Raw genomic sequence first — 27,868 nt, 5'->3', positions numbered from 1 at the left:
GTTGGCAAGTGCTCTGAAAACACCAGGCCTCTCTTGAGTTCAGCTCCTGAAATCCCAGACCCTTTGGATGGCAGGGACCTCATGGCCATCTGCTCTGACACCCTGCCCAAGGCCCAACCTCAGACTGCTTCTCTGGGGTGAGGATGAAGCAGAGAGCCCTCTTGACTGTAGGTTTTAAAAAGTACTTCATTTGAGCAGAAATCTGCCTCTTAACAGCTTCCACACTTTGGTCTGGTTGTACCCCTGGGAATCACAAAGACTAGGACTAATATCTCTTCTCCTAAATGACAGTCCTTCAGATATTTAGCATCACAGAGAGTGGAAGGGAACTGAGAAGAGATTGAAGGCTAACTCAACACTTTGTTGACAAGGAAAACTGGGCCCAGAGAGGAAAGGATGGTCTCATGTTTACACAGTGAGTCAGCCTGACCCGGCCTAGGTCTCCTGACGCCACCCAGGGCACATTTCTTACCTCCCGTGCTTCCTTTTCTCCTGGCCAAACTGTCCTCTCCTCTGAACTGTCCCCTACTGTAATCTACACAGTCCAATTTGCTTCTAATTGTATGTGTACATTATGCCTTTCTCCTAGAGTTCACCCTGTGATTTGAGCAGAGTCTTGCCCCAGGGGCCTAGCTTAGTACAGGGTGGTCAAGAAACCCTGGATGAAGGGACAATCAAAAAGCCAATACCCACTGAGTTCTTTAAGTGTGCTACACACTTCAACACCTTTTATCCCCACTCAGTGTTTCATTTAAATGTTGAAGAAAAATAGGTGAGGAGATGAGCTTGTAGTCAGGTCCCTGGAAGAGGTGAAGCCATGGGACCTTCATGGGCAGCTGGTATACCCCCTGTGCTGCTCTTGTTAAAACACTGAAACACTACATTTGTGTCCCAGTTGGTAAATAATTACTGCCTGAACTGTCAAAGTCCCCCCCCTCCCCCCCACTCCATCTTGTCTTCCTGGGAGCCCTCGCTATCAGCTCCAAGGAGCAGGCATTCAGGCTTGAAATCCTTTCGCTGTAAACTTATGCCTGGGCTTATGCTGTAGGTCCACAGTCCCTTCACCTAACTCTTGGGTCCAGATGACTGTTGGGATTCCGAATCTTTTGGATTTTAAAAAGGACACAGAGGGCATATAATGTATAAGGAAAACCACAATGGGGTTTGAGGTGGCACCTGGAATCATGGAATCAGACATTAATATTTCTGCAGTGAAATATATCAACATTCCCACTACGTGGGACATATGAAAATTATAAATAGCCTCATGTAAGTGGATTACAAAGAACTTTTGCTGGAAAGGGCTGGGGTGGGGTGATAGAGGCCTGGAAGTGAGTGTCACGTAAGAGACAGTTCCAGGGGACCCCAAGAGGCTTTGATTTGACCAGGGCTGTGACTGTCTGACTGTCCTTTGCCCTGCCAACACAGGGACCTGATAGCTCTGAGAAACAAGAGTGCGCTGAGCCTGGTGCCAGACAAGGCTCAAGGCAGTGCCAAGGGCAGGCAGCAGGCAGCAGGCCTTTGACACTCTGGCCGGGCAGAGCTATGTTCTGCAGGCATAATGTCACCCCTTTTTAGGCCCCATGCTTCGGGCATCTGGAGGGTTGGCATCCTGGAAAGTAGCAGCGTGGACAGACCTTTAGTTGGTGCTTTTGGCTGAGCTCAGCTTCACTTATACCCCTGCTACTTCTGCCAGCTGAAGGTTATCTTCCTGGTAATACACTGCCTGGGGCTTGGCATTTGCCCACCCATGCTCTCTTGTCACTGCTGCAGCCACCAAGAACAGACTCAGATTCTCTGGGGCCCTATTCACTAGTGAACATGTATTTACTGAGTACCTACCATGTGCTAGGCCTGCAGTGGAGCCTAGGGGACTTTGTTCTCATTATTCTCTTGTGTGGAATGCACTCCTGTCCCACTGCACAAGTCCTAGCATCCCCCTAGGTGCCACTTCTGCTGCCACTTCTGCCATGAATCACGATCACCATCCTTCCTTTGAACATCTGTAGCATTTACTGCTTTAGTGCCATTATTTGGCTCTAAAGATCACCTTGTGATCTTTTTGTACCTTTGTCTTATGTTTTGTTGCTTGAATTTTTATTTGAATGGTCTGTGTTTTGAATCAGGGCTAACATGCCCCTCCTTCCTTGAACATGTGTGGAATGCAGGGATGACTCCTTCAAAGATGCCCCTCAAAGGCGAGGCAAAAATGATGTGTGGGACCTTTAAATATTTGCGCTGAGCATTCCTAAATGACAGCAAGATTTAGTTTAGCACCTTCTCATTACAAAGACTGTTTAAGTGACCGAAGGAGACTGCAATAATTTCTGTACCTGGGACATTTTTTTCATAAAATGTTAGTGACTACCTTATGTGAGCTTAGTATCCATTCTACATGCTTTAATATTAAGGCGACTAACATTTTTACAATGAAAAGGAGGACAAAAATAAATGGAAGAAAACAATATTGTAAATAAAAGAAACATTTTATTCATTGCAACAATAATACACTATAATATGATAAATGCATAATAAAAACATTTGTAATATTTTATATTGTAATTATGCTTACATGCCTATTAGCTTTTAATAATAATTGTAAGAAAAAGTAATATTATCTAAATGAGTACTTTTCCATTGAACACATTTTTTTTTGTCAATGTATCATCTTGTAACAATATATTGGAAATACCTGAACAAGAAATATCCTTCATATTTAGGCCCCAGGCTTCGGGCATCTGGAGGGTTGGCATCCTGGAAAGTAGCAGCGTGGACAGACCTGCCAGAATTAAATCACTAGTAGCTTGAAATTGACCACAGTGGGACCGTTTGCACCATGAAAATTAGCAAATGCTACAGATCAGGGTGACTTAATTTTGTCTCTCCCCCCCCACCGTACTGTTTAGTGGTGATTTAACATGTGCTGGAACTGGGCTAAGTCCCAGGTATACAACAGTGAGCAAGATAGCCAGTTTCTGCCTACAAGGACCTTATAGTCTAGCACTGCACTGTCCAATATGGTAGCCACTAGACACTTGCCACTACTGTGGCTATTTAAATTTAAATTAATTTAAGTTAAATATGATAAAAAATTTATTTCCTCAGTCATGCTAGCCACATTTTAAGTGCTTAACAGCCACTTGTGGTTAGTGGCTTCCATATTGGACAGCAGAGATATAACATACAACATACATCCCATCACTGCAGAAAGTTCTGTTGTTCTATTGGTTACTATGTGGAGGCAGGAAAAGAAGGAAGAGGAACGAACAAGGCAAATGGGTCATATATACAGACTCAGATGAAATCTTCTAAATATTAGAACCAAGTGCTCTAGACTGTGGTTTTTAAACTTTTTTGATTAAAAAAAAAAAAAAAGGTTCTATCTAGCTACCTACCTACCTACCTATCCATCCATCTATCTCTGTACCTCTATCAAGAGTTTTGTTAAACAGTATAACAGTAGTATTCACCCTAACCACATGGAAAGCAATCTGGTCTAGATTATTCTACCCTATTCTGTTTATTTTATTAAAATATATTTATGATAGAAGGTGACGGAGGACAATCTGACTTTGGGTGATGGGTATGCAACATAATTGAATGAAAAGATAACCTGGACATGTTTTCTTTGAATATATGTACCCTGATTTATTGATGTCACCCCATTAAAATTAATAAAAATTTATTTATAAATTCAAATATATATATATTTATATGCTGGTTAGTCAACTTTTCTGCTCATACTCCTCAGTTTAAAAAATACTGCTTTAGACATTAAAGGGCTAGGGCAACGTGATGGGGTTAGAGACTAGAAGAGTGATGAGGTGAGGAAAGCTTCCTGGAAGAGATTGCAGTGGTGTTTAGAAGGAGAAAAGGGAACAGAACAGTGTAAATCTGGTAAAGGGAACTTGGGGTGGGTAGGAGGTCATGAGCCATAAGGGCCTGAAATTTACTCCCCACTTCTGGGTGGATTCAAAGCCTCTGCCTCCATGCCTGACCAGGCGGTGGTGCAGTGGATAGAGCGTCGGACTGGGATGCGGAAGACCCAGGTTCGAGACCCCGAGGTTGCCAGCTTGAGTGAGGGCTCAGGTTCGAGACCCCGAGGTTGCCAGCTTGAGCGAGGGCTCATCTAGTTGAGCCCAACATCACTGGCTCAAGCAGGGGGTTACTTGGTCTGCTGAAGGCCCGCGGTCAAGGCACATAAAAAAACACACACACAAAAAAAAACAACAAAGACTCTGCCTCCCTCATCCCTCCCACCCTTGGCTCCCCAGCCCTTTTATCTGGCCTTGAGTGTAAATCATTAGCTCAAGCAGTGAACACAAAGCAGGATTCAGAGGCATGTGTGGGAAGGGCCTTGAGGAAGCTCTACAATGTAAATGATTATCTTCAGATTGCTGAGGGGGTGGGTCTTGGAGAAAGGTTAGCCAATTAGACCCTGCTACTTGGAGTGGGATCTGGGAGAACTCTGGGCTTTAGGCTGAAGACATTTCAATGCTTTAGTGCCGCGGACCAGCGCAGCTCCAAATAACGGTGCGGAATTAAGGAAACAGACTTTGTCAGAACAAAACCGATGGGACCGGGAGGACTCTTCAAACTGCCTGGCAGTATCTGAGTGCCTCATAGCCCCAGTTCACTTTATTATATAGACATATGCAAATCAAGAACCCTGATACAAAGTTGCACATCAAAGGCTAAGACAGGAACTTTCCCAAGGCAAAAACAGGATACATTAGTGAAATTTACAAACATCTGAAACAAACAGAGTCAGAGGAAGGGCATGTATATTGCTTCCTGCAACCCAAGGAAGGAAGTGGAGTGGGTGCAAATACTCAGCATCAAAGCCAATATGGAGATAAAGGGGGGAGAACTTAGCCCCCTGCCAAGCCTCGAATCTATAATGGCTTTTTGCCATTAATGGTCCACAACATATCCCCCTTTTCTTTTTAATTTGTGTGCTGAGATTTGCACTCATCTGATTTTCTAATTTGGAGGCAGACGGAAAAAATACAGAACAAACACAAAATTAGTATAGCCAATGCTAACAGATACCCAAAACAAGTATACTAATACATCACAGTGATTAAAGCCTTTAAGCAAACTCTTTAGCTAATACAACAAGAATCTATAAAAGAGTAATGTCCTTAAAGTGTTCACCAAGTCCAAGTTGGCACCAACACCATTCCAAATCTCTGCAAATGCAACCCAACCCCAGTTCAGTCCATCAAAAACTGTCACAGGAGCAGGAGTCCAGGAAAAGTCCATATTCAGGAAAAGTCCACATGGCACTGGAATTGCTGTCACACTTCCACACTCTGCTGTTAGCATCAAAGTCCCAATGACCGCTGCTTCTAGCTGGTAATGACCCAGGTAGACTGGAAAAGCCATCTGCAGCACGCATGAAGACGGAGCTTCCGTTTTCTTCAAACTGGAAAGATGAACCCAGGGGTCCTATACTGGAGCTTTACAGCCATTGGGTGGTGAGGAGAACCTTGGGATACACTAAGCTGGGTGGCAGAGGTAAATTTGTAAGTTGGCAAAAAAGGAAAAAAGGAGCTCTGAATTTGGAGTAGGTCCTAGCCTAAAATATGAGTGGGGCATTGAGGCAGGAGGAATAAAGGAAAGACTATATATTAATCAAAGCAGCAGAAAACAGGACTATCAATACCCACAACAGAGATCTTTGAGGGAAGAATAAAAAACCTGACTATTCAGGCAAGACATAGTTAAGTGGCCCTTGTGTAAATGAGACCAGTCTACCGGCTACTTGGAAGAAATACCCCAGGCTCATCCACAGTGTCATAGATGGGGCCGATGGCCCTGGGCACCTTTTAGCCTTCAGTGGCAAATCCTAGTATTCTGGGCAAGGTTAGGTCACAGGTGGCTGGAGCAGGGCTGGAAGAGACTGAACCCTCCCTTAGAGGAGTGAGGGGGAAGCCTACCTTCCAGTGTGTCCCTTCTTCCTCACAGCAAAAGCATGTAAGCCTGGCAGGCTTTGGCTTAAATGACCTTCCTTTCCACTATTGAAGCAGGGCCCTGATGAAGTTCCAGTTTGGAGCGTTGGAGCCTCTGAGGGCATATGCCAAGAGCTAGTATTTTACCTGATCTCCTTTGGGCTTTTTCTGCCTCTTGGTACCTTAAGAGCCATGCTCAGCCTGACCTGTGGTGGCGCAATGGGTAAAAGTGTCAACCTGGAAACGCTGAGGTTGCTGGTTCAAAACCCTGGGCTTGCCTGGTTAGGGCACATATGGGAGTTGATGCTTCCAGCTCCTCCCCCCTTCTCTCTCTCTGTCTCTCTCTCCTTTCTAAAAATGAATAAAAAATTAAAAAAAATTAAAAAAAAAAAAGCCATGCTCAGAAGATCTCTCTGAGGGGCTTGAGAGTCCCTATCTGCCTATATATCTGGAGCTATTCAGAAAAGAACAAAACAGTGTTATTAGCTGGAATCAAAAATTAAAAAGGAGTAGTAGTTTGCAGGACAAAAAATTTGGCATCTCTTTTACATCAGCATTCAGAAGAAACTGTTTGAAGTAAAAAGCGTAACAGGGTAGACCTGCAGGAGTTCCAGGACATGACTCCCCCCCCCTTCTTATTATTTACAATTGAATCTTCAAGCAAATGTTAAGCACACTTTACAATATTTTGACTTCAAAGATTGCAAGAAATTCTTGACTTTGTTAACTTTTAACAAAAATAGAGTAAATGCACCTTCAAGCAACATTCCCACACTTATCAAAACACCCCCTTAATATTAATTAACAGGCACCTTAAAGAGTACATATCAAAACTGAAAAATCCCAGTGTGATCTTCATTATTCTCCTATAGTAAAAAAAAAATCTTTACACTTTTATTATGTAAATCTATGCTGCTTCAAGCCTTTCACTTGCGGCCTGGAGCAGCCTGGCCAAACCAGCAAGTCTTTTGGATCCAAAATGAGCGCGCTTTACTTATTCCAAACAAAATTATATTTATATAGGGAAATGAAATTATCCCCATTTTGTTTTCAATACTAGAGCCGGCACTTCCAAAACTATTATCATTATTACTTTTCATGTAAGGACTTAATTCAGGCCTTATAAACAAAAACACTTAGACATTAAACAAAGACTTCACATACAATCACACAAATCAAGAGTGAAACCCGGGGTTTTAGAGATTAAACTATGGCCTGCTTGATCTTAAGTAGGGCTACCTTAATAGGAATGTAATAAGGATATATATTAAACAGAGATCTCTCTCGAAAAATCTCAAGACAGCCGTATGAGATTTCTGTTCAGCAATACCCAAATCAGGCCCTCCTTTCGCCTTCTTTTCAGGCAATGCAGCAGGAAAGAAATAAAATGATCTAAAACATTAAAAAAATTAGGTAATAATAATTGAGAAAGGGAAGAGACCGTAGTAAAATAAGCCTCATACAATTGCTCTTGGGAAGTGAGTCTCTCATCTAGAATCATGGTGTCTCACCAGTCGTTCAGGGATCCACCGAGGAGCTTCAGCAGACCTAGGAAAAACACACACATATCCTCGGCCCCATAAGAGAACAGGGTCTGGCCCTTGCCAGATTCCTGTGAGTGGGTTCCTCCATCGCACTTCAGGGAAGGCTTTCCTTGCAGGGTTCCAGAGTCTCTCTGCTGCTGAATGACCCTGTACATCAGTATTCAAAAATTTTAAAGTAAAAAGAGCATGACAAAGAAAATTTGCAGGAGTTTCCTAACACTTACATTGCTATTTGGCTCCTAACTCTGAACACACCTCACAATGCACTAGCCAAATCAGTAAGGCTTAAGGATCTACATTCTATTCTATTTAAATTTAAATGAGTGCTCCTTACAAGTTCTAAAAACATTTTATTTTTTCTAAATATTAGAGTCAGCATTTCCAATTTTTGCATGCAAAACAAACTTAATTCAGACCTTAAAAACAGACATATTTTGACAACATTAAACAAAGACTAAACAGAAACAAGAATTAGACAAACCAGACAAACCAGAGAGAAACCCGGGATTTCAGAGTACATCCAGATTAGAAAGATGCCTGCCTGATATTAGTCAGGGCATTTTCTGACAGAGAGACTGAAGGATGTGACTAAACAAAATCTCCCCGAGAAAATTTGCTCTCGGCAGCTGCTGGGATATTTCCTATAGTCAGATCCAACACAGGTCCCCTGCCTCAATTTCCAGGCAAAGAATAAGAGAGAAACAAAATGATAGTTCAGAAGATTATAGTTAAAACATTAAAGAAAATCAGATCAGGACAGGAAAAGCTGTAACTTTCCTAATACCTGAATCTCCTCTCCATTCTCAAATTCTATAGTTGCTGTAACCGGTGGCTCAGGTTGACTATGCTGAGATTTTTCTTCTACCTCAACAGCCCCTTCATGAAAGTCCAACTTCCACAGCAAATAATTACCACTGGAGAGACAAGCACAAGCAATCACCTTCCAGTCATTTGGGGGAAGAGCCTTTGTTCTAATAATATCTGATAAACCAAGTGAAAAGGGGGCAGTAGGCCCATACTGAACACAAGCAAGTTTAAGATCTTTCAGAGTTCTAAAAGGTACAGGTTTATGTTCTCGCACTAGTCTCCCTGTATCATCCTGTATTTCTACAACAGGAAAACGGGTAAAGCCATCATTTATTGTTTCCCCTACATTTTGAGCCTGGTCTATAGATTGTTGGAGAGGGGATTTCCCAGATTTTGAGCTATAGACTCCGCAATCAGCCCGATAAGGGAACGGAGGAGCAGAGGGTTGAATGTAGGAAGGAGCTGAGGGCAGCGGAAGCCCCACGGCTAAGGCAGCCATAGCCACGGATTTTTCATCCCCCCTGTCATCCTCAGACTCCAAGTTATCCTCATATTCACATCCCTCTGTTTCCAGCTCACCCTGATACTCTTCAGACGATTTGTCTTCATACAGAAACATTTCTACATAAAGGTCCCTTATTTTTTACCCTATCTGTCCCATAATCTTTTACTCCCAACTACACTTTCCCCAAAAACTTTCTTTACTCACTGTGCGCACTTCACTTTGGGGAGCTCCGTCACCTTCCTTCAGTTTTAGTTTCCTCGTACTCATACTCAAGTCGTCTGTTCAGGCGCCACTTGCCGCAGACCAGCGCGGCTCCAAATAACGGTGCGGAATTAAGGAAACACACTTTGTCAAAACAAAAACGATGGGACCGGGAGGACTCTTCAAACTGCCTGGCAGTATCTGAGTGCCTCATAGCCCCAGTTCACTTTATTATATAGACCTATGCAAATCAAGGACCCTGATACAAAGTTGCACATCAAAGGCTAAGACAGGAACTCTCCCAAGGCAAAAACAGGATACATTAGTGAAATTTACAAACATCTGAAACAAACAGAGTCAGAGGAAGGGCATGTATATTGCTTCCTGCAACCCAAGGAAGGAAGTGGAGTGGGTGCAAATACTCAGCATCAAAGCCAATATGGAGATAAAGGGGGGAGAACTTAGCCCCCTGCCAAGCCTCGAATCTATAATGGCTTTTTGCCATTAACGGTCCACAACACTTTAGAATCCTCAGAAGTTTACCTTAAATTCTTCTTGCTGCAGCATCAGTCATTTCATAATTTTTTTTCCAAGAGAAGGATTTACTGTATATCAAGATATGCATGTTCTTAACTTATTTTTAATTGTTTTTATCAGAAACTGAATGGGGATACAAGAAATAATTATGCCATATGTATAAGGTATGATGAATTACGGAAAAATTGGCAACCAGGAGGCCACAACCCAAGATAAGAAATAGTGTTTTGGGAACTTTTGAGGTCCTCCATAATGTCATACTGTTCCTTACTGGAAGGAAACACTACCCTAATTTTTGCGTTATCATTTCCTTGCTTTTCTTTGTAGTTTGTCACATATGTTGATCTCTTCAATTTGTAGTTTAGTTTTGATGTTTTGAGTCGACATACATGGAAACACTGAATTCTTCAGCGACTTGATTTTTCCACTCAATATTATTTTCTGGGATGCATCCAACTTGATGTGCACAGCTCTATTTTATTCTTTTCCACTACTGTATAATATTGTTACATAAATTTAAAAATACCATAAGAAGAAATCTTGGCTGTGAAATGGCATATATCTTCAGTATTTGTTGTTTAGGAGAACTTCTACGTTCATTTTCATTTAAAGTCTTTGACTCAACCTTATGTTTCCATTTTCTCATAGCTAGGGTTGGTAGGAAAGCTCTGTTCCACATGGCCATTCAGATACAGACCCCTTCTCTCCTGTAGCTCTATTCTCCAGGTTCTAGAAATTCTCTCCTTCTTGCCTATGAATGGACAAAGAGTGGAGGAGCCACTTCATCATGTTCTGACTAGGGACTTAGAAACATACACCCAAGATCTGAGGATCATTGTAATTCTAATTCCTTAAGATGTTCCTGTGTAGACAACTCTTCCCCAGCCATCCCCAGGCAAGTACAGCTGAGGCTAGCTGTGGAGCAAAAGCCTACACTGTGCTTGGGGCTTCCTCTACACAGATTAGGGGAATAATAACCATTCATGTATGAAATCAGATGGAGGAGGGAGTTCTGTGTAACTCTAGTGGGCAGAGCTGGATCTAGAAGGTTGTTAGATGGAGGTAGATTTTAGCTCAGTGGGAGAAATAATCTTTTAATAACTAGAGCAGGGGTCCCCCAACTTTTTTCACAGGGGGCCAGTTCACTGTCCCTCAGACCGTTGGAGGGCCAGACTATAAAAAAAACTATGAACAAACCCTATGCACACTGCACATATATTATTTTAAAGTAAAAAAAACAAAACGGGAAAAAATCCAATATTTAAAATAAAGAACAGCCTGACCTGTGGTGGCGCAGTGGGATAAAGCATTGACCTGGAACACTGAGGTCGCCGGTTCGAAACCTTGGGCTTGCCTGGTCAAGGCACATATGGGAGTTGATGCTTCCTGCTCCTCCCCCTTCTCTCTCTCTCTGTCTCTCACTCCTCTCTCTCTAAAAATAAAATAAAAATAAAAAAAAATAAATAAAGAACAAGTAAATTTAAATCAACAAACTGACCAGTATTTCAATGGGAACTATGCTCCTCTCACTGACCACCAATGAAAGAGGTGCCCCTTCTGGAAGTGCAGTGGGGGCCGGATAAATGGCCTCAGGGGGCCGCATGCGGCCCTTGGGCCATAGTTTGGGGACCCCTGAACTAGAGTGTCTGATTGGTACTTTTATTTTTTTTGTATTTTTCTGAAGTTGGAAACGGGGAGGCAGTCAGACAGATTCCCACATGCGCCCGACTGGGATCCACCCGGCATGCCCACCAGGGGGTGATGAGCTGCCCATTTGGGGCGTCGCTCTGTTGCAACCAGGGCCATTCTAGCGCCTGAGGCAGAGGCCATTGAGCCATCCCCAGCGCCCAGGCCAACCTTGCTCCAATGGAGCCTTGGCTGCTGGAGGGGAAGAGAGAGACAGAGAGGAAGGAGAGGGGGAGGGGTGGAGAAGCAGATGGGCGCTTCTGCTGTGTGCCCTGGCCAGGAATCGAACCTGGGACTCCTGCATACCAGGCCGACGCTCCACCACTGAGCTAACTGGCCAGAGCCCAATTGGTACTATCTTAAAGTCACTTAAAACCTATCTGAAAGGCCCTGCCAGTTTGGCTCAGTGGTAGAGTGTTGACCTGCATATGGATGTCCTGGGTTCGATTCCTGGTCAGAAAACATAGAAGCGCCCATCTGCTTCTATACCCCCCTCACCCCTCCTCCTCTTGCTTCTCTATGTTTCTCTCTCTTCTCCTTCCCTCCCTCCTGCAACCAAGGCTGAATTAGAGTGAGTTGGCCCCGGACGCTGAGGGTGACTCCATGGCCTCTTCCTCAAGTGCTAAAAAATGGCTCCAGTTGCAACAGAGCAAGGGCCTCAGATGGGCAGAAAATTGTTCTCTAGTGGGCTTGTGGGATAGATCCCAGTCAGAGTGCATGCAGGAGTCTGTCTCTCTGGCTCTCCTCCTCTCACTAAAATAAAAAACAAACAAAAAAACCTATCTTAAAGTCTTCACACAGAGGCCTAAGATTTCTCCCTTGAGAGACCAAATTTGAACCATTTATTCATTCCATACATTTTTTTTTTTTTTACAGAGACAGAATCAGAGAGAGGGATAGATAGGGACAGACAGACAGGAATAGAGAGAGATGAGAAGCATCAATCATCAGTTTTTCGTTGCGACACATTAGTTGTTCATTGACTACTTTCTCATATGTGCCTTGACCGTGGGGCTACAGCAGACCAAGTAACCCCTTGCTCGAGCCAGCGACCTTGGGTCTAAGCTGGTGAGCGTTGCTCAAACCAGATGAGCCCGTGCTCAAGCTGGCAACCTCGGGGTCTCGAACTTGGGTCCTCCGCATCCCAGTCTGACGCTCTATCCATTGTGCCACCGCCTGGTCAGGCCATTCCATACATATTTATTGATCAACTATTATATACACTGTGCTAGATGTGGGGTCACATCTGAGTACAAAAAAGACAAAAGTCCCTATGCTGACATGGGTGGTGGGTAGGAGGAACGGGAAGATAGGCATTGAGTTAGTTGGAAGGCCTCCTATAATTCCAGGAGTATAGAATGTGTGGAACTGTATGGAACTTCATGACTCACTTCTACTTGCATTTTTTTCAGGTGATTCTTTTTTTTTTATAAATAAATTTTTATTAATGTTAATGGGCTGACATCAATAAATCAGGGTACATATATTCAAAGAAAACATGTCCAGGTTGCCTGACCTGTGGTGGCGCAGTGGATAACGCATCGACCTGGAAATGCTGAGGTCGCCAGTTTGAAACCCTGGGCTTGCCTGGTCAAGGCACATATGGGAGTTGATGCTTCCAGCTCCTCCCCCCTTCTCTCTCTCTGTCTCTGTCTCTCTCCCTCTCTCTCTCCTCTCTAAAAACGAATAAAGAAAAAAAAACACAAAAAAAAACATGTCCAGGTTATCTTGTCATTCAATTATGTTGCATACCCATCACCCAAAGTCAGATTGTCCTCTGTCACGATCTATCTAGTTTTCTTTGTGCCCCTCCCCCTCCCCCTTCCCCTCTTCCTCCTTCCCTCCCGTGTTCCTCCTCCCCCCCACCCCCAGTAACCACCACACTCTAGTCCATGTCTCTTAGTCTCGTTTTGATGTCCCACCAATGTATGGAATCATGAAGTTCTTGGTTTTTTCTGATTTACTTATTTCACTCTGTATAATGTTATCAAGATCCCACCATTTTGTTGTAAATGATCCGATGTCATCATTTCTTATGGCTGAGTAGTATTCCATAGTGTATATGTGCCACATCTTTTTTATCCAGTCTTCTATCGAAGGGCTTTTTGGTTGTTTCCATGTCTTGGCCACTGTGAACAATGCTGCAATGAACATGAGGCTACACGTGTCTTTACATATCAATGTTTTTCAGGTGATTCTTATAACCCTTAAAATAGGCCAGGCCAGGCCAGGTCAGTGTCTGACATCTATAAATGTGTGCTCAAAAAAGAAATATCTTGCCTGACCAAGCGGTGGCGCAGTGGATAGAGCGTCCAACTAGGATGTGGAGGACCCAGGTTCGAGACCCTGAGGTCGCCAGCTTGAGCGCGGGCTCATCTGGTTTGAGCAAAGCCAAGGTCGCTGGCTTGAGCAAAGGGTTACTCGGTCTGCTGAAGGCCCACGGTCAAGGCACATATGAGAAAGCAATCAATGAACAACTAAAGTATCACAATGAAAAACTAATGATTGATGCTTCTTATCTCTCTCCGTTCCTGTCTATCCCTCTCTCTGACTCTCTGAAAAATCAAAATAAAAAAGAAATATCTTTATTTCAATCATGAAAAAAATAAGGCCCAGAGGTTGGCTGACTCAGGGTCACGGAGGTAGTAACAGGGCTGGGACAAGGATTCAGATTTTAGAGCTTCCAAGCTTTTCTCACTCTGGTTTGTGACTCAGACCAGGTAAGTCCAGGACATCCCTCTTCTTCCCTCTCTTCACCAGGGAGAGCTGAGGCCTTCCCCAGGGTGGGGAGAGGAGAGAGGCACCTGGGCCAGGTGAGGGGACTGGCTTCTCATTCCTAACTAGATTGTGACAGGACTTCCAGAGAGGGAGGAGGAAAGGGGCAATTATGGAACCTGGGAAGAGGACACCTGGATTCTGGTGTTTAAGTACTTATAATAATATCAAGCCTTATATAGCACTTAGTGTGAGCTAGACAGGGTCCTAAAAGCTTTGCATATGTTAATTCTCCCAACAACCCCCAAGAAGCATGCACTGTTTTAGCTCTATTTTAAGAAAAAGGAAACTAAGGCACTGACTGACAGATAAAGAATCTGCCCACAGTTACTAAACTAGTGAGTGGCTGGCAAGGAATTTGAGCCAGGGCAGTCTAGTTCGGTGTCTGCCTCTCAGAGGCTCTGAGCTCAGCCATCTCTGGGTCTGGAACCCATCCTCACAACCCATTGCGTGCCAACCCGCTGCCCTAGCACCTGCCGCACCCACCTCCAAACTGATCACAGCAGAGGCCTCCTCCAAGGCCTCATTCCTTGTGGGAGGGGCTGAGGGGAGAAGAGGAACTGCAAGAACAAAAAAGAAGCTTTGTGTCGGGATGGGAACCCCCTGAAAGCCACAGCAAGGGTGGGAACCTGAAGGGGTCAGGGTAGGAACCAAGGGAAGGCGCCAAAGTCCTGGAGCGTGGGGTGCTCGGGGCTAGGTTGGCCAGAGAGGGGACAGGCAGGAATTAGGACCTTGGATCCCCAAAATTCTCCCTACAAAACCCTCTGGAGCATGACCAGGCGGTGGCGCAGTGGATAGAGCTTCGGACTGGGATGCTGACGACCCAGGCTCCAGACCCCGAGGTCGCCAGCTTGATCGCAGGCTCATCTGGTTTGAGCAAAGCTCACCAGCTTGGACCCAAGGTCGCTGGCTCGAGCAACGGGGCACTCGGTCTGCTGAAGGCCCGCGGTCAAGGCACATATGAGAAAGCAATCAATGAACAACTAAGGTGCTGCAACAAGAATTGATGCTTCTCATCTCTCTCTGTTCCTGTCTGTCTGTCCCTATCTGTTCCTCTCTTTGTCTCTCTCTGTCCCTGTCACACACACAAAAAAATTAAATGTTAAAGAATTAAAAAAAAAAAAAAAAAACACCCCTGGAGCTGGGAAAGCTGCTCCCAACTCTGTGCTGTCCGCCGTCTTGGTTCATTTCCAGAGCCGACCGCGTGGGGAAGCCGAATTTCTGCTGCTTCCTACTTTATCTCCGTGGCATCTGCGCACCCTTGGCGCTGATGATGCACCCAAAGGGTGCTGCCGTCACTGACCCCGTGCGTGCATGAGGAGTTGGTGGATGGCGCTTTGGTGTCCCCAGCTCTGAGGGATCAGGGTCTAGCCCGTCCAGTGGCCCCGCGGAGGCTGGGGCCCACAGAGTACAGCCCGCCGCGCCTTCGCCCGCACGCCACTAGCTGCAAGAGTCTGCCGGTTTCCAGTTTGTCCTGGGACTCCTAGGAGAACAGAATGAGTCCTGGGAGAACAGGATGAGTCCTAGGGCACCTGCAACCTCCTTTCAGTTTCCTGAAATAAGAATGGGAGCTCTTTTCTATCATAACACTCAGGAGGCAAAATTTCCGTGTGTGTGTGTGTGTGTGTGTGTGTGTGTGTGTGTGTGTGTGTGTGTGCAGGTGCATGTTTAGGGTAAGACTTTAATTATTAAAAAACTTTTAATTAGCCTGACCAGGCGGTGGCGCAGTGGATAGTACGTTGGACTGGGATGCGGAGGACCCAGGTTCGAGACCCCAAGGTCACCAGCTTGAGCGTGGGCTCATCTGGTTTGAGCAAACTCACCAGCTTGGACCCAAGGTCCCTGGTTCGAGCAAGGGGTTACTCGGTCTGCTGAAGGCCCGCGGTCAAGGCACATATGAGAAAACAATGAACAACTAAAGTGCCACAATGAAAAACTGATGATTGATGCTTCTCATCTCTCTCTGTTCCTGTCTGTCTGTCCCTATCTATCCCTCTCTCTGACTCTCTCTGTCTCTGTTAAAAAAAAAACCCCCCAAAAAAACCCCCAAAAAACAAAGAAACAAAAAAACCCCTTTAGCCTGACCTGTGGTGGCGCAGTGGATAAAGCGTCGACCTGGTTCGAAACCCTGGGCTTGCCTGGTCAAGGCACATATGGGAGTTGATGCTTCCAGCTCCTCCCCCCTTCTCTCTCTGTCTCTCCTCTCTCTCTCTCTCTGTCTCTCCCTCTCCTCTCTAAAAAAATGAATAAATAAAAAAAAAGAAACAAAGATTAAAAAAAATGTTTAAAAAAAAAACCTTTAATTTTTTTTAAAGAAAATAAACACAAAACATTTTACATTCTCATTTTTTTAAATTAAACTTTTTTTTGAGATAATTGTAGACTTGAATTTTGTAAGAAACAACACAAAAAGACTTTCTAGTACTCTTTACTCAGTTTTCCCCAATGGTAACAGCTTATCAAAATATAATACTATATCACAGATGACATATTGACATTGATATATTGACATCGATAGTGTAAAGACAGAAAACATTTCCACCACCACAAGGAACTCCTGTCCTTGTCCTTGTATGTCCACATCCACCTCCCTCTGATCCTATCTCTTCTTTAACCCCAGGGCAATTACTAAACTGTTCTCCATTTCCATAACTTCATCATTTCAAGAATGTTATATAAATAAATGGAATCATACAGTATGTAATCTTTTGGAATTGGCTTTTCTCACTTAGGATAATTCCCTGGAGATTCATCTAGGACGTTACATGTATCAATAGTTATTCCTTTTTATTGCTGAGTAGTATTTCACTGCATAGGTATACCCCAATTTAAGCATTCACCTGTTGAAGGACATCTGGATTGTTTCTAGTTTATAGCTATTAAGAATAAAGTTGGCCCTGGCTGGTTGATTCAATGGATAATGAGCCAGCCTGGTGTATGGATGTCCTGGGTTCAATTTTGGACACAGAAGAGAAGTGACCATCTGCTTCTCCCCCCTTCACTCTTCCCTTTCTCTCTCCCTTTTTCCCTCTGGCAGCCAGTGGCTCAACTGGTTTGAGCGTTGGCTCTGGGTGCTGAGGATGGCTGGATTGGTCTAGGCCTCAGCCTCAGGTGCTAAAAATAGCTCAGCTCATTTGAGCATTGACCGCTGACAGGGGTTGCTGGGTGGATCCTGGTTGGGGAGCTTGTGGGAGTCTGTCTCACTGTCCTTCCTTCCTCTCACTTAAAAAGAAAATAAATAGCCTCATTCTAGATGAAAAATGGGCACCATTCTTGTCCATTGTGTCCAGACATTAATGTGGCTACAGTGAGACAGGTTATGCTTCCACCACAGTACTGTTATTGCAGTGGTGACAATGAGACCTGTAACATTTTGCTAGGCTCAGTGAGTAGAAACTGGATGTAATAAAAACTTTCAATTTTAGAAACCAAAAAAAAAAAAAGAAAAGAAAAGAAATTTAAAAAATTAAAAGAACAAAGTTGCTGCCTAACTGGTGGTAGCACAGTGGATATAATGTTGACCTGGGACACTGAGGTTCCAGTTCAAAACACCAAGGTTGCAGGCTTGAGCATGGGCTATCTGGCTTGAGTGCAGACTCACCAGCTTGAGCAAAGGGTCACTGGCTTGGCTTGAGCCCCCCAGTCAAGGTGCGTATGAGAAGCAATCAATGAATAACTAAAGTGCCTCAACTACCAGTTGATGCTTCTCATCTCTCTCCATTCCTATCTCTGTCTCTGTCTCTCCTGCTCTCTCAAAAAGAAAAAAAGGTTGCCTTTCCTGCACAAGGTTGTGTGTGAACATATGTTTATTTTATAAATAAATAATTTAGTATAAATTCCCAGGAATGTAATTGCTAGATTGTATGTTTAGGTTTTTAAGAAACTGCCAATCTGAGCTGAATCACAGAAAGGCTGCACCTCTCCTCATGGGATGATGTGGAAGTAATGGATGCTGTGGAAGAAAACCAGGGGTCTGGGGAGTCTCAGAAGGTAGAGGCGGCCAGCCCTCCTGCAGTGTAGTAGCCTACTGACCCTAAATCTCCCACTTTGGCCACCATGCCTGAGCCTATGGGGACTGATACTGGGGACAAGAACACCACCAAAGTAGCTGATGATGAACCAGAGTACGAGGACAGCTGGGGCTTTGGTGTTGTAGCGCTAGTATGGGAGAAACTGTGGGGCTTCTGGTGGCCTGGCCACATTGGGTCTTGGTGGGTCATGGCAGTGGCTGGGTCATGTGGTTTGGAGACGGCTAGTTCTCAATGAAGTATGTCAAGAAGCTGATGCTCTTGAGCTCTGGCAGTGCTTTCCACCAGGCCACCTACAACAAGCAGCCCATGTACTGCAAAACCACCTATTAAGTCCTGCAGGTGGCCAGCAGCCATGTAGGAAAGCTGTTCCTAGAGTGCCATGACAACGGTGAGAGTGACACTGCAAGGCACTGGAGGTGCAGAAGAAACAGATGATCAAATGGGCCCATGGAATGTTCCAAACCTCTGGCCCCAAGGGCCTGGAGCCGTAGAAAAGGAGAAGGACCCCTATAAAGAAGTTTACACAGATATGTGGGTTGAACCTGAGGCAGCAGCCCCATCAGCCAAAAAGCCCAGAAAGAGCACCAGCAGAGAAAAAGGAATTTAAAATTTAAAAAAAATTTTTTAAATGCATGACTGAGTGGAACAACAAATGCTTCCCTTCCTCTTCCCCTCTCTCTCACTTCCTCTGTCTCTCTAAAAAAATCAATAGAAAGTAAGCCCTGGCCAGATAGGTCAGTTGGTTGGAGTGTTGTCCCAGAGTGCGGAGGTTGCCAGTTCGATTCCTCAGTTGGAGGGTACATACAGAAGCAGCTCTGTGTTCCGGTCTCTCTCTCCCTGACAGGAAGGGAGAGAGATGGTGAGAGGCATCAACTTGTAGTTACTTTCACTTTAGCTGTGCATTGATTTCTTCTCGTATGTGCCTTGACTGGGGTGAGCCAGTGTCCCGTGTTCAAAACAGCAACCTTGGGCTTTTCCCGCCAGCCATCTTTGGGCATAAGCTTTTTTGGGATTGTGTGGAGCAGGGGGTCCCCAAACTTTTTACACAGGGGGCCAGTTCACTGTCCCTCAGACCGTTGGAGGGCCGGACTATAAAAAAAACTATGAACAAATCCCTGTGCACACTGCACATATCTTATTTTAAAGTAAAAAACCAAAACTAGAACAAATCCAATATTTAAAATAAAGAACAAGTAAATTTAAATCAACAAACTGACCAGTATTTCAATGGGAAGTATGCTCCTCTCACTGACCACCAATGAAAGAGGTGCCCCTTGCTCCGGAAGTGTGGCCAGGCGGATAAATGGTCTCAGGGGGCCGCATGCGGGCCCGGGCTGTAGTTTGGGGACCCCTGGTATGGAGGATCCCTACCCCCTCAAGCCAGTGACCCCATACTGACAAGCCCGCGCTCAGAGTCAGCAACCTTGAGGGTTTTGAACAGTCGTCCTCAGAGTTCTGGGTTGATGCTTTATGTACTGTGTCACCACTGGTTATGCCAAAGAAAAAAAGAAAAAAAAAAGGAATTTAAGACGGAAACCACAAAGGCAGAAATACCAAAGGGCTTTGCAAAAATGGTTGGACATCATCTCCTGATTTTTCAGTGTTAATCTTCAGTCCTATTTAAAGACAAAATCAAGTCCCCATCCACATTTTTTGGTAATACCTTTTGTTTTCTACTCTTTTCAAAGGATTTATTATTTTTTTTACCTAAGTTTTTCCATTGATCTGAGAGAGAGAAAAAGAGAGGAAGGGAGAGAAAGAGAGGAAAGGAGAAGCATCAACGCTTTGTTCCACTTAGTTGTGCACTCATTGCTTCTCGTATGTGCCCTGACTGGGGATCAAACCCAGGATGGAGCCCCACGACCTCCATGCACCAGGTTGATGCTGTATCCTACTGAGCCACCCAGCCAGAGCCCAGAGGGGTTTCTGTTTGTTTGGGGTTTTGTTTCTTGCAGTGACTGAAACAAGAAGGGTTATTGCAGCAAAAAATCAGTAACAAAAAATTGTGACAATATCTTGCAGAGGAAAGATAAGAGAAAGGGCAAAAATTTTTATTGAAATCTATGTATTGGTATTGGGTTTAAAAAGGTTGTATACCTTTTTTTGTATTTTTTATCTCTAGCCTGATCAGATAGGAGCACAAGCAGGGAACAGAAAGTAGAGAGACAGACACTCCAGAGGCAGAATTTCCTCCCAGCCACTGAGCTGTCTTGCCAGCACCATTCCTGGTCATGTAAAACAGAACTCAGCTAGCAAGAGGGGGAGATAAGATCACACATGACTCTTTAATACAGTATTTCAGTTGACTTCCGCACAGGAAACCTTGAAGAAAATCAGTTTCTAGAAGCTTCTGTTACCTCTTATTTAAAGTTTATAATATATAATAGATATGAGCTATATATAAAATGGTACTGTTAACTCCTATAAAAAAAGAAAAGGAACCACCAAATTGTTTTTCAGAGTGGCTGTGCCATTTTACATTCTCACAAGCAATGTATAAATAATCCAGTTTCCCTTCCTCTTCTCCTTCCTCCTCTCTCCTCCTTCTCCTTCTCCTTCCCTTCTACTCCCCCTCCCTTCCCCCCTCCCCCTCCCATCCCCCTCCCCCTCCCCTCCTCCCCTCCTCCCCCTCCCCTCCTCCCCTTCCCTTCCTCCCCCTCCCCTCCTCCCCTTCCCTTCCTCCCCTTCCCTTCCTCCTCCTCCTCTCCTCCTTCTCCTCCTTCCCCCTCTTCTCCCCTCCCTCTTCCCCTCTACTCCCTCTCCCATCATCCTCCTCCTCCCCTCCTCCCCTTCTCCCCCTCCCCTCCTCCCCTTCCTTCCTCCCCTTCCCCTCCTCCTCCTCCTCTCCTCCTTCTCCTCCTTCTCCTCCTTCTCCCTAAGTGAAGGAGGAGTGATAGTGAGACAGACACCCATAGGAGCCAACCAGGATCTACCTGGCAATGCCTGTCTAGGGCCAATGTTAGAATCAGCTGAGCTATCCTCAGCACCCTGGCTGACTTTTGAACCAATTGAGCCACTGACAGCAGAAGGGAATAGGGAGAGAGTGGGGAGATGGAAGGGGAGAGAAGCAGCTGGTCACTTCTCCTGTGTGCCCTGACTGGGAATCGAACCCAGGATGCTCTATCCACTAAGCCAGCTGGTAAGGGCCCAGTTTCTCCACTTCTGTTCCAGCATTTGGTGTTATCTAATTTTTATTTTAGTCACTCTAACAGGTGTGTACTGATATCTCATTGTGATTTTAATTCTCATTATCTAATGGCTAGTTATGTTGAACATCATTTCATGTGTTAGCCACCTGTATATCTTCTTCAAGGGAATGCCTCTTCATGTCTTGTGCCCACTTTCTAATTGGATTGTTTTGGTTTTTTGTCATTGAGTTTAGAGAATTCTTTCTATATTCTAAGTACTAGTCTTGGTAGGATGTATAGTTTGCAAGTATTTTCTCCCAGTCTGTTGCTTTGTCTTTTCATCTTCTGAATAGCTTCTTTCACAAAGCAAACATTTTAAATTTTGATGAAATCCAACTTATCAGTATTTTTTCTTTTTATGAATCATGCTGTTGATGACACATCTAAGAATGCTTCTGAGCTTTAGATAGCAGCTTTTCTCCTATTTTTTTCTTAAAGCTTTATGTTCTACATTTATTTATGATCAAATTTGAGTTGATTTTTGTATTCAGTGTGAGACTTAAGTCAAGATTGTTGTTCCTCTTTTTTTTTGTCTGTGGATGTTCAATTGCCTGAGTGCCAACTTGTTAAAAAGGCTATATGTTCTCCATTGACTTGCCTTTATGCCTTAGTCAAAAATCAGTTTGGCATATTTGTGTGGATTTATGTCTGTGTTCTCTATGTTGTTCCATTGATATATATGTGTCTATCCCTCTACCAATGACACACAATCTTGATTCCTAAAGGTATAGAATAAATTTTCAAATCAGGCAGACTGATTTTTCCCACTTTTTCAAAATTGCTTCTTTGCTTTTCCATATAAATTTAAATAAATCTTGTGTATATCTACAAAAATAATCTTGTTTCATTGATGATATTGGTAATTTGTATCTTCCCTCTTTTTTTTTTTTTTTTTTTTTTTTTTTTGTATTTTTCTGAAGTTGGAAACAGGGAGGCAGTCAGACAGACTCCCACATGCGCCTGACCAGGATCCACCCAGCATGCCCACCAGCGGGCGATGCTCTGCCCATCTGGGGCATTGCTCTGTTGCAACCAGAGCCATTCTAGCGCCTGAGGCAGAGGCCACAGAGCCATCCTCAGCGCCTGGGCCAACTTTGCTCCAATGGAGCCTTGGCTGCAGGAGGGGAAGAGAGAGACAGAGAGGAAGGAGAGGGGGAGGGGTGGAGAAGCAGATGGGTGCTTCTCCTGTGTACCCTGGCCAGGAATCGAACCCGGGACTCCCACATGCTAGGCCGATGCTCTACCACTGAGCCAACCGGCCAGGGATCTTCCCTCTTTTTAAATTTGTCAATCTTGCTAGAGGTTTGTCAATTTTATTGTCTTTTCAAAGAAATAGTTCTTTGTTTCATTGATTTTTTTCTACTTTTCTGTTTTCAATTTCAATAATTTCAACTATTTTTATTATTCCTTATGCTGGTTTAGGGTTTATCTTGCTGTTCTTTTTCTAGCATCTTGAGGTGGGAGCTGAGATGATTAATTTGCAAATTTTCCTTTTTTTTTTTTAGTGAGAGGAGAGGAGGCAGAGACAGACTCCCACATGCACCCTGACCGGGATCCACCCAGCAAGCCCACAAGGGGGTGATGCTCTGCCCGTCTGGGGCTCTTCCTCTATTGCAACCAGAGCCACTTTTTTTTAGAGTCTGAGGCAGAGGCCTGGAGCCACCCTCAGCACCTGGGGCTAACTTGCTCCAATGGAGCTCTAGGTGCAGGAGGGGAGGAGAAGAGAGAGAGAGAGAGAGAGAGAGAGAGAGAGAGAGAGAAGTGGTAGAGCCATGGCTGGGAATTGAACCCAGGACATTCACATGCCGAGCTGATGCTCTACTGCTAAGCCAACCGGCCAGGGCCTCCTCTTTTCTAATAGAAGCACAAATTTACCTCTCAACACTGCTTTATCTGTATCCCACAACTTTTGTATTTTAATTTCCTTATTTTTTATTTATTTTTATTTTTTAGTGAGAGAAGGGGAGGCAGATACAAACTCCCACATGCCCCCCACTGGGATCCACCCAGCAATCCCGCTAGAGGGCAATATTCGGCCCATCTGGGGCTCTTGCTCCATTGCAACCAGGGCCATTTTTTAGTGCCTGAAGCAGAGGTCATGGAGCCATCCTCAGTGCCTGGGGCCAGCTCGTACCAATTGAGCCATGGCTGCAGGAGGGGAGGAAAAGAGAAAGAGATAGAGGGAAGCGAGAGGGGGAGGGGTGGAGAAGCAGATAGGCACTTCTCCTGTGTGCCCTGACCGGGAATAAACCCAGGAAATCTATACACTGGGCCAGGGCTCTACCACTGAGCCAACTGGCTAGGGCCTTAATTTTAAGTTTCATTCAGTTCAATATTCTGAAAATTTATTTTGTGATATCTTCTTTTATTTTTATTTTTATTTTTATTTTTTATTCTGAAGCTGGAAACAGGGAGAGGCAGTCAGACAGACTCCCACATGCACCCGACCGGGATCCACCCAGCACGCCCACCAGGGGCGACGCTCTGCCCCTCCGGGGCGCCGCTCTGCCGCGACCAGAGCCACCCTAGCGCCTGGGGCAGAGGCCAAGGAGCCATCCCCAGCGCCCGGGCCATCTTTGCTCCAATGGAGCCTTGCTACGGGAGGGGAAGAGAGAGACAGAGAGGAAGGAGAGGGGGAGGGGTGGAGAAGCAGATGGGCGCTTCTCCTGTGTGCCCTGGCCGGGAATCGAACCCCTGACTTCTGCACGCCAGGCCGACGCTCTACCACTGAGCCAACCGGCCAGGGCGTGATATCTTCTTTGATTCATGAATTACTTAGAAGTATATTGTTTAGAGATTTACCTGTTCTCTTTCTGTTGTTGATTTCTATTTTGATTCTTATTGTGGTCATCGAATACAATTTGTCTGATTTAAATTTTCAATTTTTTTTTTTTTGTATTGGGTTGGGGAATAAGTTCATAGCGTTTTTATATTTTCTTTTATTTTACAATGATTTGTTTGCTGTTTGGCAAAGGGTAAGTATTCATTCGATAAAACTCTTTCTGCTCTACAAAACTATGTTAATTGTATTTTTGAGTTATTTAATTTTTTATTAGTTTTGAGGCTTAGAAATGGAATACCCAGGAGGCAAAAATCAACATTTTCGATACCTGCTCTTCTTTGCTTTTCATCGAGGTCAAAAAGCTGCTGAAGCAGCCCGGGACATTTGCGACGTGTATGGAGAAGGTGTCATAGGCGAGTCTACAGCACGGAAATGGTTTGCAAAGTTCAAAAATGGCGACTTTGACGTCGATGACACGTGCCGCAGTGGAAGGCCTTCTGAATTCGATGCTCGAAAAGAATGCCACGGTCAACAAGGAGCTCTACATTGCCCAGCTACACCGCGTGAATGAGGCTATTCGACTGAAAAGACCTGATCGACATGGTCAAGCCATACTCCTTCACGACAACGCCAGGCCCCATGTTGCACAAGTCGTCAAAGCCGCACTCCAAGAGCTCGAATGGGAGGTCCTTCAGCATCCGCCGTATTCTCCAGACCTTGCACCGACCGATTACCATCTTTTCCGCTCCCTGTCAAACCATATGAAGGGCGTTACCTTTGATAACAAAGAGGTCCTTAAAAACTGGCTCAACAACTTCTTTGACACCAGACCAGGCGATTTTTGGCGGAACGGCATCAACAAATTGGTTGAGAGGTGGGAAGAGGTTGTAAACAGCAACAGCGAATATATAATTGATTAACTTATTGATATAATTATTGTTTTTTGTTTAAATAAAAGTCTTCGGTAAAAACGCTACGAACTTATTCCCCAACCCAATATTTTTCTGAAGCTGGAAACGGGGAGAGATAGTCAGACAGACTCCCGCATGCACCCGACCGGGATCCACCCAGCATGCCCACCAGGGGCGACGCTCTGCCCACCAGGGGGCAATGCTCTGCCCCTCCGGGGTGTCGCTCTGTTGCGACCAGAGCCACTCTAGCGCCTGGGGCAGAGGCCAAGGAGCCATCCCCAGTGCCCGGGCCATCTTTGCTCCAATGGAGCCTTGGCTGCGGGAGGGGAAGAGAGAGACAGAGAGGAAGGAGGGGAGGTGAAGAAGCAAATGGGCGCTTCTCCTATGTGCCCTGGCCGGGAATCGAACCCGGGTCCCCCGCATGCCAGGCCGACGCTCTACCACTGAGCCAACCGGCCAGGGCTCAATTTTTTGAGGTTTGTTTTATGGCCCAGGATATGGTCCATCTTGGCATTTATTCAGTGGGCACTTGAAAAGAATGTGTATCCCACTGTTGTTGGTGGAATGTTTTATGGGCCCAGCACGCTTCCACTGCGCCACTCTGCTAACCTTGGTGGAATGTTTTATATACATCAATTAGATCCTGTAGATTGATGGTAGTTTTTATTTTATTTTATTTATTTATTTATTTTGTATTTTTCTGAAGTTGGAAATGGGAAGGCAGTCAGACTCCCGCATGCGCCCTACAGGGATGCGCCCGGCATGCCCACCAGGGGGCGATGCTCTGCCCATCTGGGGCGTTGCTCTGTTGCAACCAGAGCCATTCTAGCGCCTGAGGCAGAGGCCACAGAGCCATCCTCAGCGCCCGGGCCAACCTTGCTCCAATGGAGCCTTGGCTACGGGAGAGGAAGAGAGAGACAGAGAGGAAGGAGAGGGGGAGAGGTGGAGAAGCAGATGGGCGCTTCTCCTGTGTACCCTGGCCGGGAATCGAACTCCGGACTCTTGCATGCCAGGCCAACGCTCTACCACTGAGCCAACTGGCCAGGGCGATTGATGGTATTATAGTTTTGACTTCCTCCATATCTTTGCTGATTTTTTGTCTAGTTGTTCTATCAATTGTTAAGAGAGAGATGCTAAAGTTTTCAACTATAATTGTTGATTTGTCTATGTCTTCTTGGCGGGTTGACTTTTTATTTTTACATAATATCTTTTTCATTCTCTGGCAAATTTTTAATTTGGTATTAATACTGTCACCTGTGCTTTCTCTTGGTTGATGTTCTTATGCCATATGTAAAAGATATATATATTAATCCTTTTACTTTCAACCTGTTTATATCATTGTATTTGAAGTGAGTTTCTTGTAAAGAGTATATAGCTAGGTCATTTTTTAAAATTTATTTATTCATTTTTAGAGAGGAGAGAGAGACAGAGAGAGAGAAGGGGGGAGGAGCTGGAAGCATCAACTCCCATATGTGCCTTGACCAGGCAAGCCCAGGGCTTTGAACCGGCAACCTCAGTGTTTCCAGGTTGACGCTTTACCCACTGCGCCACCATAGGTCAGGCTAGCTAGGTCATTTTTAAAAAAGATTTTATTTATTCATTTTAGAGAAGAGGGGAGAGAGAGAGGAGGGGGAGGAACAGGAAGCATCAACTCCCATATGTGCCTTGACTGGGCAAGCCCAGGGTTTTGAACCGGCGACCTCAGCGTTCCAGGTCAATGCTTTATCCACTGTGCCACCACAAGTCAGGCTAGGTCATGTTTTTTAATCCACTTTGCCAATATTTGCCTTTTAATTAATATATTTTACCATTTAATATAGTTCTTGATATGTTAGGGCTTAAGTCTGACATTTTAGACTTTTATTCTCTATTTATTCTATTTTTCAATTCTTTTTCCTGCCTTCCTGTGGATTGCTTTAACATTTTTTAGAATTCCATTTTGATTGTGTTTTTAAGTGTATCTCTTTGTATAGCTTTTAAAGTGGTTACTCTGGGTGTAATATATATATATGATCGCATGTCCTAATATTCCTTCAGCAATATTACCTATTTTGGAGCTGTTAATGATGAGCAGACTACTGCTGAAGCAGCAAACGAAATTGTCCTCAATAAGTACACAAACGCAAGAGCTACAAACGCAAATTTTTGCCTGAATAGAATTTAAATAAGTTTTGCGCAAATTTTATGATTAAAATAAGTGTTTTAATAGGTTCTATTTTGAAATTATAGACAAATTCTGATGCAATCATTATATTTTCACAATGATGCCCAAGAAGATTTTCTACTTCATTATGTTAAACTAAATGTTGAAAATTTTACAAGATGAAAACCTAAAATCTTGAATTGCAAAAAAACCTGTAGCTTACAGAGAAAAACTAATTTCAGATTTGAGATCAGCACACTTGAATTAGGTAAGAACAAGTGTTTGTGTGGATGCAACAAAAATTTTGTTCCCCAGTGAAGAGATAAGAGATCAACCAAACTAAGAGCTTACTCTTTGAAAAGATAAAGTTGACAAATCTTTAGCGAGACTAATTAAGTGTGTGTGTGGCAGCTCAGAAAGCACGAGGGGGGGGGGGGGGCGAGGGGCGGTGGCTACAAATGAGCAAACCTAAAAAATAGCACCTGTTGTTTTCCAACAATCCCCTGGGAGCACGTGGGGGGCGGGGTGAGAGCCGGGGAGGGGTGCAGAGGGGAACAGGCGAGGGGATGGTGAGGGACAGCGGCTAGGGAAACACGGGGGGGGGGGGGCGGTGAGGGGCGGCAGAGGGGAACAGGCGAGGGAGGGTGAGGGACGGCGGCGAGGGGAAGCTGGGGTGGGCGAGGGGCGGCAGCTAAAGAATTTCATATAATAATATACATTCGGATAAAGTCAGATTTTGTCTTAATCTAGGGGTATATTTTCAAAGCACTACTGGGAAATGGATTTCACAGCTCACTACCTTAG

At 44.6% G+C, this 27,868-nt stretch overlaps 1 non-coding gene across 1 annotated transcript; it reads left to right on the top strand.

Annotated features, from left to right (window-relative positions):
- The first annotated feature begins 17,249 nt into the window (after positions 1 to 17,249).
- On the top strand, positions 17,250 to 17,383 carry LOC136396102 (small nucleolar RNA SNORA1). Its single transcript, XR_010749522.1, has one exon. It is a non-coding gene; the product is annotated as a small nucleolar RNA SNORA1 (small nucleolar RNA).
- Positions 17,384 to 27,868: the final 10,485 nt, after the last annotated feature.

The sequence above is a fragment of the Saccopteryx leptura genome, chromosome 2, assembly GCF_036850995.1.
Source record: "Saccopteryx leptura isolate mSacLep1 chromosome 2, mSacLep1_pri_phased_curated, whole genome shotgun sequence".
Lineage (NCBI taxonomy): Eukaryota > Metazoa > Chordata > Mammalia > Chiroptera > Emballonuridae > Saccopteryx > Saccopteryx leptura.
The sequence above is the reverse complement of the archived record's forward strand: the minus strand, read 5'-3'. Positions and strand labels throughout refer to the sequence as shown.